The sequence below is a fragment of the Perissodus microlepis genome, chromosome 15 (genome assembly GCF_051167445.1).
Source record: "Perissodus microlepis isolate ML-2025 ecotype Zambia chromosome 15, ASM5116744v1, whole genome shotgun sequence".
NCBI classification, from domain to species: domain Eukaryota; kingdom Metazoa; phylum Chordata; class Actinopteri; order Cichliformes; family Cichlidae; genus Perissodus; species Perissodus microlepis.
This window is the reverse complement of record NC_140475.1, coordinates 27369074-27375443: the sequence shown is the minus strand read 5'-3', so window position 1 is coordinate 27375443 and position 6370 is coordinate 27369074. Positions and strand designations below refer to the sequence as shown.

The 6370-nt window shown below is 39.7% G+C and overlaps 1 pseudogene; it reads left to right on the top strand.

Annotated features, from left to right (window-relative positions):
• Positions 1-3889: 3889 nt before the first annotated feature.
• LOC146372322 (uncharacterized) lies at positions 3890-5414 on the top strand (annotated as a pseudogene).
• Positions 5415-6370: the final 956 nt, after the last annotated feature.

Sequence of the window (6370 nt, the reverse complement as noted above, 5' to 3'; positions counted from 1 at the left end):
ATACAATTTGGTGACAGTCCCTGCTTTATCTACAAAAAAAAAAGGCGCCTGCAACAAAATATATTTCTACTGAAATGCATCACAAATTTGTGTTCAATGACCCACAACAACATAAAAATTAATGTACATGAACATGAAAAACAAAACAAAACAACAATTTAATGAAGTGCCGTGAGACTGGGCAATTTTACATTCTACCACTGAAAGTCTAGAACCAGAATTGTATTCCAAATGTAAATGATCAATCAAGCAAGCAAGCAATCAATCAATCAAGCAGTTGTAATCAATTACATGTGTGGTCTAATGCTTCAAATCACAAAAAAAAATAGTGGTGACCAAATATCATATTCTACAACTCTGTTGACATGCTCTGATAACATCATCAGGGGAACAAAAACCAAAACATCACCATACTTTAATATCTTGATACGACATTTGTATCAAGATATTAAAGTACATGGGTTTTTTTTACTAATAAAACACTTCCTCTGAAAAAAAATGAGTTTACCTTTATAATGACAACTTAATCAACTTATTAATCGCAGTCTTTTGTTAAGAGTTCTTAGGAATACTGTTTAACTTAACAACCACCATTTATGTACTGTGGCTCTTACAGAAAAATAGGACATAATCATATTTGAAATGTAGCTTTATTTCACTACATAATATTTTATCTCTCTGTTACATCTTGTTACTGAACTGTATTATAAAGTGCTACCTGATTTTGTTAGCAACAGCATTAGCAAGTAAGATCGATGAGTTAAATCAAGAAGGATCGCGAGCTAGTTGTGATTTAGCTTTCAAAGTCAGCTTAGATTGTAAACTAATAAACTAACAGATTTATGAAATATAGCTACGTTACCAGATCACCCCAGGAGTTTGAGTTTATTAGCCAAACAGATTCACTCAAGACAGTACTTTGCTATATGAAAGAGCTTGTAATTCATCAGTGTAAGCAAGCACACTACCATAAGCTTACCTTGGACAGAAGAAAGACAGTTCATGTATCTATGTGCTGAGAATTGTTTATTGACATTATTGATTAGTGCAGAGGTTCCCAAAGTGTGGGGCTAGGGGGCGCAAAGCCATTGCAGGGGGGGCGCGGTATGAAAAAAAAAGAAAAAGAACGCTTGGACACTGCTAGCATAATGGACAGGTTTTTGAGGGCTCCCACACAAATGCAAAGCAAGAGATGAAGCATTGCCAAATATGTTTCCAAACCAACTTCCTTCCAAGCCAAAGACTAGAAAATATGGTGAAGCATATCTTCCCTTTGGCTTCACCTGCACAAGTGCCAAGGTAGAATTGGTTTTCCCTGCGTCAGGAGCACGCGCTGGGCTCTCCAAATCACGGACAAACAGGATCCCACATTCTTGATTTTTAGTTCACAAACACTTCTTGTAATGACTAACTACTCCTGACATTTTGGAGATGTTAGCTCTTTATACAGTAAAGTTACAGTGGGATACAAATAATATCAGGCTGATCCTGCCGTAATTTCTTCCCTGGGTTCAAATCACACAAACAGTATCCCACAGTTGTTTATGTTTTTAAACCCATTTTGCACAGAGAGGCATTTTTTGAAAAATGTATTATTAGCAATGTTGAACATTATTACACAGGAAAAAAACAACTACACGTAAAATAATTACACCATGACGCCTCTGCCTTTCTAAATGGAGGGACAGTAACTGCGTGTGTAAATGTAAGCATGTAAAAACAGAAGATATTAAGATTAACAGTAACAGTATTTTGTCTCTATCTGCCATTCTGCAATTCATCTTATGTAAGCAATAACGTGGAGCACAGCGTGACGTGAAAAAAGGCACATACCTTTGATGTTGCATGATGAACTCTGTATTCCTCGTCCACACGTTTTCGGTGATTCGAAACGCCGTTTACGTGTGGACGAAAGTGGTGGGGGGGGCACAAACATTTTTCTTGTAAAAGAAAGGGGGGCCTAGCAAAAAAAGTTTGGGAATCACTGGATTAGTGGATGCTGATAAGCTACCAGTAGCTAATGTTGGAGCTCGTGTTGGTCACTGTTGATACTGAGGGCGGAAGACTGACTGATTAAGACAAATTGCACAGGAACAAGCATAAATGTTCTTTGGAATTTCACTGAAAGTTTCTTGAGTTAAATAAAAGTCACTCCACAGAGGAAATCAAAAGAGTCAAGAATATTTTAAGGTGCATTACAAAAGATAGCACTAATAAGGACTTATGTTGTTGATCATAGAGATCTTCTTAGTTTTGCTTTTTCCTTATTTCGCACATTCAATGGCCTATCTTGCACCTTCTCTGTTGTCTGTCATCGTGTCAAAAGCAGCAGCAGCACCTTTTTTTCCTAGTTGATAGGCCTCCAGCTCATTGGTAGTCATCAACAGGGTCAAGCTGGATATTATTACTGCTAATGAGGACTCACAACTCCAACAATGGATCTTCAAGTGTGTTTGAAATTATAATTATAATTATATGAGCCAAATAATATCAGGCAGTGCTATGATATCAGAAAGACCAGCTACTGAGGGATATCCCCAAGCCACACAAATCAGGTGCCATGGAGCCCATGCACCTTCCTTGCAGCTGCCTATTCCTGCTGAGAGGTAAATAAAACATGAAGTGCACACAGGCATAAAGCAGAGTGCTCCATATACAGCATGTCATACCTTTTCATAGAACTTGATCATACAACCCATATCTTTAGGGTTTTAGGAAATGACTAAGGATCATGAACAAGTAGGCCTATGTTGAATATTTATCATTTCACAGCGCTAAGGTTATTTCTCAGCCTATGTCAATTCCTCTATCACTCCAGCATTCTGACAAAACAGTTTTAGAAAGCAGAAGCTAACGTGTTTATTTATGCCCAGACAGGTAACCTGAAAAAAATAAAATAAAACAGCCACAGGTAAAATTCACGGCAAGACAGTTTATGAGACTGTTTATGGCGTTCCAGTGGTAATCATCAAAGATGTAACTGAAAACAGTTTTGCTTGACTCAAAATGAATTTTGGAGGAAGCAGGGCACCACAAAAACTCTGCAAAATCATTGTTTTTCAGTAATATGAGTCACAGAATTCTGTTTAAAAGGACACCATTATGAAAGGCTCACTATATGAGCCTGGGCTTTATCTTCCTCATCACATCTAGTACATATAGTGCATAAATTCCTTAAAAATCTCCTAAGGTCACCATTCATCAAATATCAATCTTTTTTTTATCATCCTGAACTTGAAAATATGTTCTAATTTTACACTGAAGTGACCTGACTGTGTTTTTCTGGAGTTTAAGTACTATACTGTAAGCACATGTAAAGGTCTTTTATTAGAATTTAATTTAAAAAAGTAAACATTCATATATTCTAAATTCATTTAATGTAAAGTGAAGTCTTTAAAGCCATCAATCCATGGGATAAGTGGACATGGGATCAGCTTTGTGGCACTGCTGAGGTGTTACTGATTGCCTCATATTCCTCTTCAAAGTACCTTATAGATTTTCTATGGGGTTCAGTTAAGGATAGTAAAAAACACGGTCAGTGAGCCATTTGGTAGTAGTTTTGGCACTGTGGGCAGATGCTAGGTCCTGTGGCATAAGGAATTCTGCATCTTTGTAAAACTTCTCAACTGATGGAAGCATGTACTTCTGTAAAATCTCCTGGTGGATGGCTGGTTTAACTTATGCCGGGCTCACACTGTGCGATTTTTGGCCCATTTTGAGCTGATTTTTGAGTCGTGTGACCGTTTTGGCGATCGGCCCGATTTTGGCCTTCATCGTGCGTCGTGCATCGTGTAGTATACGTGGGGTAACGAGAAGCGATGAACACCTCACGACCAGCTCCCGATCATCAATCGCTTGGTCGCTTGGTCACGACTGTCGCGAGGGTGTCACCGCAGCTTCACACACTGCGCACGCGCATACGCATAAACGTCGGCGAAAAAGACGGAGTAGCATGGCAGCGCAGCGTATTGTCTGGACACAAGCGATGGAGGCACAACTGGTTGAACTTTGGCAAGCTCATCCGAGCCTTTTTGATGTGGCTTCAAAAAATTACCATGACCGCAACAAACGTGACAGGAGTTGGATGGAGTTTGCTGCCCAATTGCAGCTTCCTGGTAATTTTTTGTCATTAGCAATTTAGCAAAGTTGATGGTGGTAGTGGTGTTTGTGACTGAGTGAAAGAGAGGGAGAGAAAGAGACAGATGTAAAACCCTATAAATCGACTTTCAGAAATATTTATTTTTATAATTAATTTCCAAGTAAACACTCTCTCAAACTGCAGTTTTAACTTTAGTATGAGGAGAGTTTTGAATCTGAACTATTTAAATAAAAAGTACATGTTAATGTAAATTTTTCAGTGAATGAGGTGAAAACCCGGGTTGCATCACTTCGGACGCAGTATGGAAACTGCTCAAACCGAAACCTAGTGGCAGTGGCCAGAAACCACCAACTCCCAAACAGACCTGGATCTTAAAACAGTTGGATTTCTTGAAGGCACATGTTGTCCATAGACAGACTGAGTCCACTCTGAGAGTAAGTTCATAACCAAGTAGTTTGAAAGCATACACAGATACACACACCTTATGAAGGGATATTTGTGATGAATGATGTCAAAGGTAATTCTCAGTTGAAATGTTTTTAGTAAAATAAATGCCACAAAGTATACAGTGTAAAATTAGTGTCTGATGTAACTAATACTGTTCAGATCTTTTGGTACGGTTTCCTACAGCTTGGAACAGAGTTAGAGGACATAGGCGCAACAGAGGAGGGAGATGAGGATCAGTCCACTATAGGAATTGAAGCAGATGTCCTTATGTCTTCAAACACCACGAGCCCAGTTTCAGTGAGCCAGGAAGAGGAAAACACCTCAAACAGTCCACCAATCTCAGAGTCCACAGGTCGGCTTGTTAAAAGACCTAGAGTGCAAAAACATGCACCAAAATCAGCAGAGCACAGCATTGAGATGACCAAACTTTCCCTGCTTCAGCAGGTCCAGCAAACGCTATCAGCATCTAATGCAGATTCTGAGGAGCTGTTTGGCCAACAAGTAGCCTCAGAGTTGAGGAACATAAAGGACAGAGCTCTACTGTTGCGGCTCAAGAGAAACATCATGAACATGATTTATGACACGCAGGAGGCTGAGCAGGGAGGCCACCATTCTCAATTTGCAGGTTCGCAGGTTAGGCCCCCTTGTTATCCTACCCAACCTCATCAGGTCCAGCCCCCCCCCCAGACTGCCAGGCCCCATCAACCCAGCCAATGTCCTTTCTGAAAATGCTCAACTCTGAGTAACTTAAATTAGAAATTTCTAACAGTTATATCTAAGAATATTTTCGAGTTTACTAGTTCAACTTTACTAGTTCCTGCTGTAAACACAGTCCATTCAAATTACAGCTTCATTCAAATGTTTTAAATGTTCCTTGTTTTAAATGTTCCAACAGTTAATTCAAATTGTACATTAGAATTGTCTTTGTGACACTATTACTATGTGTCTTTCCTACCTCAATTTTGTGGAGTGTTGCAGAACTATTTGCACAATTTGATGGAAGATATTTTTGTATTTATGTAATAAAGCAAAACATTTTTGCAATTTCCCAGAGGTATATTTATTGTTGTCAGTATTTGCAAAGGGTTTTTTTTTTTGATTTTAGTAAATTTTGGAAAGTAAACAAGGCAATTTAAACAAAAAAACAAACAAAAAAACCCTTCTGTCTTCCTACACCATGTCTTCTTGCAGTCCAAGTCTCACCTCCCTGCAGGTGAGACAAAGTACTCGCAAAGGACATCTCGTTGTTTCTTTGCTTCCACTGAGGGATTCCGTGCAAGGCCCATTGAAACTGACTGAAGCTCTCCCTCCCTTCTCCATGCACCTTCGACCAGCTGGTTGTTGGCATCCTCAGAATCCACATAGCCAGGTGGTACATAGGCGTCAGATCTGTGGTCCCGGAGATAGTTGTGCAGACAAAGGCACGCAAAGATAATGGTGACAACCTTGTCTGGGTCCAGGCAAATTGTTGTTCTGAACACTCTGAAGCGATTCGCCAAAATTCTGAAAGCGTTCTCCACAACGCGACGTGCTCTGGACAGACGGTAGTTGTATATTCTCTGATCGGTGTTAAGGTTTCGAAATGGATATGGTTTCATGAGATCTGGTCAGAGGGGATAAGCATCATCTCCAATTAGCATGTGTGGCATCATAGCATCAGTGCCTGACAGGGTATCAGCAGGGGGAAAGTTCAGTGTGCCTGTGTCCATTGCTTCTTTCAGGTCTGAATGAGCAAACACTCATGCATCAGAGACCCTACCTTGTGTCCCTGCGCTTGCATACACAAACTTGTAATTGGCATCAACAACAGCCGTAGGAATGATG